The 12,696-nt window shown below is 45.2% G+C and overlaps 1 long non-coding RNA gene across 6 annotated transcripts in view; it reads left to right on the top strand.

Moving 5' to 3' along the window:
• Positions 1 to 12,696, top strand: part of LOC107983833 (uncharacterized) — a 195,574-nt gene that overhangs the window by 47,809 nt on the left and 135,069 nt on the right. The gene's annotated exons all lie outside the window — the stretch shown is intronic.

Here is a 12,696-nt window from a genome sequence, read left to right as displayed (position 1 = left end):
TACATATTGATCTACTCACATTTGCATTTTTTGAATTGATAGGTTGGCAGAAGCTGGGGCTAACAGCGGGAGCTCACCCCACTGCCTGGATTCAAACCACTGACCTTCTGGTCGGTACGTTCAGCAGCTCAGTGGTTTGATCCGCTGTGCCACCAGGTGCACCCCTCCCTCTATTTTCCCAACTCACCTTAGTCTTCCAGATCTTCAATAACTAGACTTTGTTCTTCACTAAAAGAAACAAAAAAAATATGTTAGTACATAACACCCAAAGACCCCCCTAGCCCAAAAAAAGGCCCAACCCACACCCAAAAAGTGAGAAGAAGTTCCCTCGATTCCTGGGACTGCTGTCCCCAAAGTGCGTCCTCATCACTTCCACTGGCCAGAGTGCTCTGTCAAGGAAAGAGAAGAGCAAAGTGAAATCCTGACCTCCCCTTCCCCTTTGCAGGAAGACAGGGCGCCTGCATTTCTCTCCTTACCCAGGACTCATCGGGTGGAATGGGGCCCTTCCTCCTCGCATCCCGGCCAGCAGATGCCATCCATTGGTGCTGTGGAAGAAAGAGAAGAGACTTAGTTGAAATCCTGGTCCCCTCCTCTTCACAGAAGTACAATCCTGCCTTCCCTCCTTACCCAGGTCTCCATTTCTGTGATCGCCTCGGAGGAGGAGGCCTCCAGATCTTGCGTTGCAGGACTAGAGAAGAAGGAGAGAAATCAGCCGAACATTAGTATCAGAACCCTGTGAAGCTATTTAGAAGGGGGAAAAAACAACCAGAAAAGAAGGAGGAAGGGCTTACCTTATGGGGTATATTTTGATACACCTCCTCCCCGACATCATTTCCAAAAATTTATACCTAATTTCCTGATGTTCTTCAAAGGAGAAAGGAGAACAAGGTCAGAGGGAAGGAGGAAGGGCCTCATTCGAGATGGATTCTTCATCACGGGGCACCTTGACCAGGGGAGGAGGTGGACACATGATGGAGACAGCAGTCCCAGGAAGAGGATGGATCTGAAAAGGGAGAGTTAAAGATAAAGGTTTCCCCTGACATTAAGTCTAGTCATGTCCGAATCTGTGGGTTAGTGCTCATCTCCATTTCGCTCCTTACCGAGGACTCATCGGGTGGAATTGGGCCCTTCCTCCTCGCATCCCGGCCAGCAGATGCCATCCATTGGTGCTGTGGAAGAAAGAGAAGAGACTTAGTTGAAATCCTGGTCCCCTCCTCTTCACAGAAGTACAATCCTCCTGCCTTCCCTCCTTACCCAGGTCTCCATTTCCGTGATCTCATCGGAGGAGGAGGCCTCCAGATCTTGCGTTGCAGGACTAGAGAAGAAGGAGAGAAATCAGCCGAACATTAGTATCAGAACCCTGTGAAGCTATTTAGAAGGGGGAAAAAACAACCAGAAAAGAAGGAGGAAGGGCTTACCTTATGGGGTATATTTTGATACACCTCCTCCCCGACATCATTTCCAAAAATTTATACCTAATTTCCTGATGTTCTGCAAAGGAGAAAGGAGAACAAGGTCAGAGGGAAGGAGGAAGGGCCTCATTCGAGATGGATTCTTCATCACTGGGCACCCTGACCAGGGGAGGAGGTGGACACACGATGGAGACAGCAGTCCCAGGAAGAGGATGGATCTGAAAAGGGAGAGTTAAAGATAAAGGTTTCCCCTGACATTAAGTCTAGTCATGTCCGAATCTGTGGGTTAGAGCTCATCTCCATTTCTAAGCCTCAGAGCTGGTATTGTCCGTAGATACCTACTAGGCCATGTGGCCGGCATGACTCCATGGAGCGCTGTTACCTTCCTGCCAGAGCGGTACATATTGATCTACTCACATTTGCATTTTTTGAATTGATAGGTTGGCAGAAGCTGGGGCTAACAGCGGGAGCTCACCCCACTGCCTGGATTCAAACCACTGACCTTCTGGTCGGTACGTTCAGCAGCTCAGTGGTTTGATCCGCTGTGCCACCAGGTGCACCCCTCCCTCTATTTTCCCAACTCACCTTAGTCTTCCAGATCTTCAATAACTAGACTTTGTTCTTCACTAAAAGAAACAAAAAAAATATGTTAGTACATAACACCCAAAGACCCCCCTAGCCCAAAAAAAGGCCCAACCCACACCCAAAAAGTGAGAAGAAGTTCCCTCGATTCCTGGGACTGCTGTCCCCAAAGTGCGTCCTCATCACTTCCACTGGCCAGAGTGCTCTGTCAAGGAAAGAGAAGAGCAAAGTGAAATCCTGACCTCCCCTTCCCCTTTGCAGGAAGACAGGGCGCCTGCATTTCTCTCCTTACCCAGGACTCATCGGGTGGAATGGGGCCCTTCCTCCTCGCATCCCGGCCAGCAGATGCCATCCATTGGTGCTGTGGAAGAAAGAGAAGAGACTTAGTTGAAATCCTGGTCCCCTCCTCTTCACAGAAGTACAATCCTGCCTTCCCTCCTTACCCAGGTCTCCATTTCTGTGATCGCCTCGGAGGAGGAGGCCTCCAGATCTTGCGTTGCAGGACTAGAGAAGAAGGAGAGAAATCAGCCGAACATTAGTATCAGAACCCTGTGAAGCTATTTAGAAGGGGGAAAAAACTGTTGGGAAATCATCCTGGACTACTCAAGTCCAAATGTAGTTAGATAGATGATAGAGTTAGATTGAGGGAATCCTTTCCCTGTTTCCAAAGCATGCCTAGACAGGCTTTACTGTGTTTCACTCTATCCTGTTTACGTCACGTCCCTTACTTTGAAGTTGGTAGAAATGTGAATCTTTAGGGACACTAACTCCCAATTGGTCAGAGTGTCTTTTATGGCCCCAATAAACTGGACCATGAGGTTGGAACCATTTTGGTTCTCTCTCTTCTCCCTTTGTTCTTCAAACTAACAAGCAGCATCTTGCCATCTCTCCTGGCAAGATGTAACTATGTAGATGTTTGTTATTTTTCCTTACTTATTTTTCCTTAGAATCCAGTCTATAGTAATCTAGACAGCTCCCAAGGCTTTCTATCTACAATGGAGTTCCTTTTACCTGAATAAATACTTTTTGAACTTTTATTGAGACTCTGCAGTCCATTGCAATCCTAAAAGGCTTCTCTTGCTCGCCAGTGTAAGTAACTGTTGCATTTGAAAGCTTTGCTTTTGCTACTCTGCTGATTTTGGTGGAATCTCCCCCAGAGAGGGTTAAATTGAGTCTAACCGCTCAGAGATTACCACAACAAAGGGTTTACGGGCCCAGACACTGCAAGCTGAGCAAAAGGGAAATAGCCTGTTTTTTAAAAGGATTGAATTGAAATAAGGAGCAGAGGAAAGTTCTCAAAAGATTTGAGACTTAATTTCAAGATTTTTAATTTTTTGATTTTTCTGGATTATTCCAAATATTTTGATTTTTTTGGAGATTTTTTAATCTTTTTGGAAATTGAAAGGATGGAGCAAAACAAAGAAACCTCTTGGAGCCTACCCAAGCTTCAGGATAATGGAGAGAACTACCTGAACTGGAAAAGAAGACTGGAAACCATGCTCAAACCAGCACAACTAAAAGTGCTGCAAGAAGGCGGGCCACCAGAAGGAGCCGGGGAGGAGGCTATCCAGACGTGGCGGGAAGATGATCGTTTGGTGAGATGCATAATAATAAATTCCCTATCAGAGAGAGTTTTTCAATTTGTAAGAGATGCTTCTAATGCAAAAGAGATGATGGACTATTTGCAGACTAATTACAGTAAAGGGTCGGAGGCAGATATTATATTGGCATATAAAAGACTCTTTAATTCAAAAATGCATTCAGAAGATGATTTGAATGATTACCTGCAACAGATAAGATCCCTAGTTGATCAATTGAGATCTAGCGGAGAACCAATTACTGAGAGAATGTGCATAGCTGGGCACAAATTTAAACTCAAGAATAAAGTGATTTGTAATCTCTGCCAAAAGGCAGGACATTTGCAAAGGGACTGCTGGTTTGCTAAAAACAATCAAACTAGTTCTACAGCTTCTCACAGCAGGAGTCAAGGATCAAAGCCTAGGGCTTTCAATACCCAGGTCAGAAGACAAAGCCAGTTCTCTGCCAGTGAAAATGCAAATGAGAGATTAGGTCAGCACACCTCTGCAAAGCATGCAAATTTGGTGTTACCAAGTGACACAGCTGAGTCAGAAGGAATTAATGATTTCTTTGGAAGCCTTGCATTACATGTGACCAATAAGCTTGTTAATGAAAAAGATATCTTATTAGATTCTGGAGCGACGGACCATTATTTTTGTCATTTGGATTATTTTATTGAAATCGAGAAAGAAAAATCTACTGTGAAAGGAATTGGATGTCAAAAAGTTAATTGTACAGGGCTAGGCAAAGTGAATCTTGCATGTGCAGACTCTGGGATCAATCTAACTCTCAGCAATGTTTACTACAGTAAAGACATTGGAACTAATTTGATTTCTGTGGCAAAGCTGATGCGTCATGGATGTAAAATTGTTTTTGAGAATGGACTATGTAAAGTGCTGAAAGATGGAAAACTTGTTTTAAAGGCTGAGGAATATCATGGGATATTCAAAGTTATGTTTGAGCCAAAGTTTTCAGGATTAGCCTTACCAGAATGTGAGAAACGAAATTGTGCTCGTTTATGGCATGAAAGATTTGGTCATGCAAATGAGAAATATGTCTGGAATGCAAAAGAAGTATGTAGAGATATGGAAGTAAATTCATGTTGTAAGGAGATATGTGAAACTTGTATAAAGGCCAAGGCATGTGCTCCAAATGTTCCAAAAGACAAAGAGTTTGAAGCGCAACGCCCTCTGCAGGTCATATCCAGTGATGTATGTGGCCCCATGTCTACATCATTGGGGGGGTCTTTGTACTTTGTGGTTTTCAAAGATTCATTTTCTGGATATACCAAAGTCTATTTCATGAAGCACAAAAATGAATTATTTAACAAATTAAAGGAATATTTGGCCATGGTTGAGAATCAATTTCAAAGGATGCCAGAAACTCTGAGGACAGACAATGGAGGAGAATTTTGCAATAAAGCAGTGGATGATCTATTGAGGAAATATGGGATTAGACGCCAATATTCTCTTCCCTATTTTCCACATCAGAATGGCATTGCAGAAAGAAAGAATAGAAGTTTGATTATAATGGCAAAATCCATGATTTATCATGCAGGAATTCAGCGTAAATTCTGGGCTGAGGCCATTAATACTGCTTGTTATTTGCAAAATAGAATGCCCAATGCAAAAAGTCATGTAACCCCATATGAATTGTGGTTTGGTCATTCTCCAAGTGTAAAGCATTTGCGTGTGTTTGGATCCAAAGCCTATGTGTACATCCCAAGAGAAAAGCGAAGTGGGAAGTTTGATTGCAGCTCTAAAGAATGCCTACTGGTTGGTTATTCTGATGAACATAAATCTTACCGACTTTATGATCCAGAAAAGAATATAATTTTTGTAGGAAAGACGGTTTACATAGATGAAAGAGTTGGAAGAAATTTACAGCCTCCTGTTGATGAGCCTTTGTTAAGAAATGACTCTGATGACTTAACATGCGGTCTGCAGAGTGGAAATGAGCCAATTGCGCCATCTGCTGGAAAAGTCCTGCCATCGCTGGTCAGAAGGGCTGATCAAAGAAATGAGCCAACGCCACCCAGTGGAGAGACCCTGACATCTGAGGTCGAAGGACCCGATGAAAGGATTGACCCACATAGTGGCATGGCAGAGGAACATCAATGGCACCCTCAAGGACCAGATGAAAGTGCAGAGACACCTGATGGACAAAATGAGCAATTACCACGCAGATCTCAAAGGACAAATCGTGGGGTCCCTCCCCAGAGATTTGCTTATCTTACCAATGAAGCTGAACTACAGGAACCATCATCCTGGAATCAGATGCTGAAGTTTCCAGAGGATGAAAAAGAAAAATGGCTTACTGCTGCATCAGATGAAATAGAGTCATTACATAAAAACAAGACATGGACACTTGTACCACCACCAGAAAATAGGAATGTAGTTGGCTGTAAATGGATTTTCAAACTGAAACGTGATGAAAATGGACAGATACAGCGATACAAAGCCAGACTTGTAGCTAAGGGCTACTCACAACAATATGGAGAGGATTATGATGAAGTTTTTGCACCTGTTGTAAAACACACCACCTTGAGGACATTGCTTGCAATTGCAGCCTCTAGAAAAATGAATGTTGAACACCTTGACGTTGCTACAGCTTTTCTTCATGGCGAATTAGAAGAAGAGATATTTATGCAACAACCACCTGGATTTGAAGACAAGGCACACAAAGGATATGTATGCAAATTGCAACGATCTCTCTATGGTTTAAAACAAGCAGCAAAATGCTGGAATCAGAAATTAAATCAAATGTTAATTGAGAAGGGGTTTGCACAAGGGAAAGCTGATCCTTGCCTTTATTCTAGATTCAAAAACAACAGATGGACATATGTTCTAGCCTATGTAGATGACATAGTGTGTTGCTTTCAACAGAAATCTGACTTTGATGATCTTGTACAACATTTGAGCCGTACCGTTGAAATCAAACAACTTGGCAATTTGAGTCATTATTTGGGAATACAGGTTGAAAGAGAAGAAGATGGGAGCTTTCTCCTGAATCAGAGACAAAAGATTATTGACTTGCTAAAACATCTTGGACTCTTAGAAGCAAATACAGTGACTACACCCATGGAAGTGAACTATTGGAAAAACACTTCAGAAAGTGAACCATTGAGTGACAACACCTTGTATCGAGAGGCAATTGGGAAAATGTTGTACATCTCTCGAATCACAAGACCAGATATTTCAGCAGCGGTTGGGATACTATGCAGGAAGACTAGTAAACCAACCAAATATGACTTAATTGCAATCAAAAGAGTTGCTAGATACCTAAAAGGCACACTGAACTTCAAGTTGAGACTACAAGCCACCAGCAACCCTACACTGACAGGGTATGTGGATGCTGACTGGGCCAATGATATTACAGATCGCAAGTCTACCAGCGGCTATCTATTCTTCTACGGAGATGCACTGATAGACTGGACAACACAGAAACAAAAAGTAGTAGCTTCATCTTCAACAGAAGCAGAATATGTTTCCGCATCAGAAGCGTGCAAACAATTGAAATGGCTACATATGATGTTATTTGATTTTGGAATCGAAGAACCAACACCAATACAAGTTTTTGAGGACAATCAAGGTTGTCTGAAGTATACTCAAACAGAGAAGATCAGTGCATTGCTCAAGCACATTGACACAAGATACCACATCGTGAAGAATGCACACGAAGAAGGATTTATGAGGTTGGAGTTTTGCAGATCTGAAGACATGATTGCCGACATTCTGACAAAACCCCTGCCTAGACATGCTCATGATAAGTTGAAGAAGATGTTGAACCTGATGGACATGAGCAGCCCAGGCTGAAGAAGGGGATTGTTGGGAAATCATCCTGGACTACTCAAGTCCAAATGTAGTTAGATAGATGATAGAGTTAGATTGAGGGAATCCTTTCCCTGTTTCCAAAGCATGCCTAGACAGGCTTTACTGTGTTTCACTCTATCCTGTTTACGTCACGTCCCTTACTTTGAAGTTGGTAGAAATGTGAATCTTTAGGGACACTAACTCCCAATTGGTCAGAGTGTCTTTTATGGCCCCAATAAACTGGACCATGAGGTTGGAACCATTTTGGTTCTCTCTCTTCTCCCTTTGTTCTTCAAACTAACAAGCAGCATCTTGCCATCTCTCCTGGCAAGATGTAACTATGTAGATGTTTGTTATTTTTCCTTACTTATTTTTCCTTAGAATCCAGTCTATAGTAATCTAGACAGCTCCCAAGGCTTTCTATCTACAATGGAGTTCCTTTTACCTGAATAAATACTTTTTGAACTTTTATTGAGACTCTGCAGTCCATTGCAATCCTAAAAGGCTTCTCTTGCTCGCCAGTGTAAGTAACTGTTGCATTTGAAAGCTTTGCTTTTGCTACTCTGCTGATTTTGGTGGAATCTCCCCCAGAGAGGGTTAAATTGAGTCTAACCGCTCAGAGATTACCACAACAAAAACAACCAGAAAAGAAGGAGGAAGGGCTTACCTTATGGGGTATATTTTGATACACCTCCTCCCCGACATCATTTCCAAAAATTTATACCTAATTTCCTGATGTTCTTCAAAGGAGAAAGGAGAACAAGGTCAGAGGGAAGGAGGAAGGGCCTCATTCGAGATGGATTCTTCATCACGGGGCACCTTGACCAGGGGAGGAGGTGGACACATGATGGAGACAGCAGTCCCAGGAAGAGGATGGATCTGAAAAGGGAGAGTTAAAGATAAAGGTTTCCCCTGACATTAAGTCTAGTCATGTCCGAATCTGTGGGTTAGTGCTCATCTCCATTTCGCTCCTTACCGAGGACTCATCGGGTGGAATTGGGCCCTTCCTCCTCGCATCCCGGCCAGCAGATGCCATCCATTGGTGCTGTGGAAGAAAGAGAAGAGACTTAGTTGAAATCCTGGTCCCCTCCTCTTCACAGAAGTACAATCCTCCTGCCTTCCCTCCTTACCCAGGTCTCCATTTCCGTGATCTCATCGGAGGAGGAGGCCTCCAGATCTTGCGTTGCAGGACTAGAGAAGAAGGAGAGAAATCAGCCGAACATTAGTATCAGAACCCTGTGAAGCTATTTAGAAGGGGGAAAAAACAACCAGAAAAGAAGGAGGAAGGGCTTACCTTATGGGGTATATTTTGATACACCTCCTCCCCGACATCATTTCCAAAAATTTATACCTAATTTCCTGATGTTCTGCAAAGGAGAAAGGAGAACAAGGTCAGAGGGAAGGAGGAAGGGCCTCATTCGAGATGGATTCTTCATCACTGGGCACCCTGACCAGGGGAGGAGGTGGACACACGATGGAGACAGCAGTCCCAGGAAGAGGATGGATCTGAAAAGGGAGAGTTAAAGATAAAGGTTTCCCCTGACATTAAGTCTAGTCATGTCCGAATCTGTGGGTTAGAGCTCATCTCCATTTCTAAGCCTCAGAGCTGGTATTGTCCGTAGATACCTACTAGGCCATGTGGCCGGCATGACTCCATGGAGCGCTGTTACCTTCCTGCCAGAGCGGTACATATTGATCTACTCACATTTGCATGTTTTTGAATTGTTAGGTTGGCAGAAGCTGGGGCTAACAGCGGGAGCTCACCCCACTGCCTGGATTCAAACCACTGACCTTCTGGTCGGTACGTTCAGCAGCTCAGTGGTTTGATCCGCTGTGCCACCAGGTGCACCCCTCCCTCTATTTTCCCAACTCACCTTAGTCTTCCAGATCTTCAATAACTAGACTTTGTTCTTCACTAAAAGAAACAAAAAAAATATGTTAGTACATAACACCCAAAGACCCCCCTAGCCCAAAAAAAGGCCCAACCCACACCCAAAAAGTGAGAAGAAGTTCCCTCGATTCCTGGGACTGCTGTCCCCAAAGTGCGTCCTCATCACTTCCACTGGCCAGAGTGCTCTGTCAAGGAAAGAGAAGAGCAAAGTGAAATCCTGACCTCCCCTTCCCCTTTGCAGGAAGACAGGGCGCCTGCATTTCTCTCCTTACCCAGGACTCATCGGGTGGAATGGGGCCCTTCCTCCTCGCATCCCGGCCAGCAGATGCCATCCATTGGTGCTGTGGAAGAAAGAGAAGAGACTTAGTTGAAATCCTGGTCCCCTCCTCTTCACAGAAGTACAATCCTGCCTTCCCTCCTTACCCAGGTCTCCATTTCTGTGATCGCCTCGGAGGAGGAGGCCTCCAGATCTTGCGTTGCAGGACTAGAGAAGAAGGAGAGAAATCAGCCGAACATTAGTATCAGAACCCTGTGAAGCTATTTAGAAGGGGGAAAAAACAACCAGAAAAGAAGGAGGAAGGGCTTACCTTATGGGGTATATTTTGATACACCTCCTCCCCGACATCATTTCCAAAAATTTATACCTAATTTCCTGATGTTCTTCAAAGGAGAAAGGAGAACAAGGTCAGAGGGAAGGAGGAAGGGCCTCATTCGAGATGGATTCTTCATCACGGGGCACCTTGACCAGGGGAGGAGGTGGACACATGATGGAGACAGCAGTCCCAGGAAGAGGATGGATCTGAAAAGGAGAGTTAACGATAAAGGTTTCCCCTGACATTAAGTCTAGTCATGTCCGAATCTGTGGGTTAGTGCTCATCTCCATTTCGCTCCTTACCCAGGACTCATCGGGTGGAATGGGGCCCTTCCTCCTCGCATCCCGGCCAGCAGATGCCATCCATTGGTGCTGTGGAAGAAAGAGAAGAGACTTAGTTGAAATCCTGGTCCCCTCCTCTTCACAGAAGTACAATCCTCCTGCCTTCCCTCCTTACCCAGGTCTCCATTTCCGTGATCGCCTCGGAGGAAGAGGCCTCCAGATCTTGCGTTGGAGGACTAGAGAAGGAGAGAAATCAGCCGAACATTAGTATCAGAACCCTGTGAAGCTATTTAGAAGGGGGGGAAAAACAACCAGAAAAGAAGGAGGAAGGGCTTACCTTTTGGGGTATATTTTGATACACCACCTCCCCGACATCATTTTCAAAAATTTATACCTAATTTCCTGATGTTCTGCAAAGGAGAAAGGAGAACAAGGTCAGAGGGAAGGAGGGAGGGCCTCATTCGAGATGGATTCTTCATCACTGGGCACCCTGACCAGGGGAGGAGGTGGACACACGATGGAGACAGCAGTCCCAGGAAGAGGATGGATCTGAAAAGGGAGAGTTAACGATAAAGGTTTCCCCTGACATTAAGTCTAGTCATGTCCGAATCTGTGGGTTAGAGCTCATCTCCATTTCTAAGCCTCAGAGCTGGCATTGTCCGTAGATACCTACTAGGCCATGTGGCCGGCATGACTCCATGGAGCGCTGTTACTTTCCTGCCAGAGCGGTACATATTGATCTACTCACATTTGCATGTTTTTGAATTGTTAGGTTGGCAGAAGCTGGGGCTAACAGCGGGAGCTCACCCCACTGCCTGGATTCAAACCACTGACCTTCTGGTCGGTACGTTCAGCAGCTCAGTGGTTTGATCTGCTGTGCCACCAGGTGCACCCCTCCCTCTATTTTCCCAACTCACCTTAGTCTTCTAGATCTTCAATAACTAGACTTTGTTCTTCACTAAAAGAAACAAAAAAAATATGTTAGTACGTAACACCCAAAGACCCCCCTAGCCCAAAAAAAGGCCCAACCCACACCCAAAAAGTGAGAAGTTCCCTCGATTCCTGGGACTGCTGTCCCCAAAGTGCGTCCTCATCACTTCCACTGGCCAGAGTGCTCTGTCAAGGAAAGAGAAGAGCAAAGTGAAATCCTGACCTCCCCTTCCCCTTTGCAGGAAGACAGGGCGCCTGCATTTCTCTCCTTACCCAGGACTCATCGGGTGGAATGGGGCCCTTCCTCCACGCATCCCAGCCGGGCTGCGGAGCAGATGCCATCCATTGGTGCTGTGGAAGAAAGCGAAGAGACTTAGTTGAAATCCTGGTCCCCTCCTCTTCACAGAAGTACAATTCTCCTGCCTTCCCTCCTTACCCAGGTCTCCATTTCTGTGATCGCCTCGGAGGAGGAGGCCTCCAGATCTTGCGTTGCAGGACTAGAGAAGAAGGAGAGAAATCAGCCGAACATTAGTATCAGAACCCTGTGAAGCTATTTAGAAGGGGGAAAAAACAACCAGAAAAGAAGGAGGAAGGGCTTACCTTATGGGGTATATTTTGATACACCTCCTCCCCGACATCATTTCCAAAAATTTATACCTAATTTCCTGATGTTCTGCAAAGGAGAAAGGAGAACAAGGTCAGAGGGAAGGAGGAAGGGCCTCATTCGAGATGGATTCTTCATCACTGGGCACCCTGACCAGGGGAGGAGGTGGACACACGATGGAGACAGCAGTCCCAGGAAGAGGATGGATCTGAAAAGGGAGAGTTAAAGATAAAGGTTTCCCCTGACATTAAGTCTAGTCATGTCCGAATCTGTGGGTTAGAGCTCATCTCCATTTCTAAGCCTCAGAGCTGGTATTGTCCGTAGATACCTACTAGGCCATGTGGCCGGCATGACTCCATGGAGCGCTGTTACCTTCCTGCCAGAGCGGTACATATTGATCTACTCACATTTGCATGTTTTTGAATTGTTAGGTTGGCAGAAGCTGGGGCTAACAGCGGGAGCTCACCCCACTGCCTGGATTCAAACCACTGACCTTCTGGTCGGTACGTTCAGCAGCTCAGTGGTTTGATCCGCTGTGCCACCAGGTGCACCCCTCCCTCTATTTTCCCAACTCACCTTAGTCTTCTAGATCTTCAATAACTAGACTTTGTTCTTCACTAAAAGAAACAAAAAAAATATGTTAGTACATAACACCCAAAGACCCCCCTAGCCCAAAAAAAGGCCCAACCCACACTCAAAAAGTGAGAAGAAGTTCCCTCGATTCCTGGGACTGCTGTCCCCAAAGTGCGTCCTCCTCACTTCCACTGGCCAGAGTGCTCTGTCAAGGAAAGAGAAGAGCAAAGTGAAATCCTGACCTCCCCTTCCCCTTTGCAGGAAGACAGGGCGCCTGCATTTCTCTCCTTACCCAGGACTCATCGGGTGGAATGGGGCCCTTCCTCCTCGCATCCCGGCCAGCAGATGCCATCCATTGGTGCTGTGGAAGAAAGAGAAGAGACTTAGTTGAAATCCTGGTCCCCTCCTCTTCACAGAAGTACAATCCTGCCTTCCCTCCT

Source organism: Anolis carolinensis, chromosome 5, assembly GCF_035594765.1.
Source record: "Anolis carolinensis isolate JA03-04 chromosome 5, rAnoCar3.1.pri, whole genome shotgun sequence".
Classification (NCBI taxonomy): Eukaryota; Metazoa; Chordata; class Lepidosauria; order Squamata; family Dactyloidae; genus Anolis; species Anolis carolinensis.
This window is presented reverse-complemented; position numbering and strand designations above follow the sequence as displayed.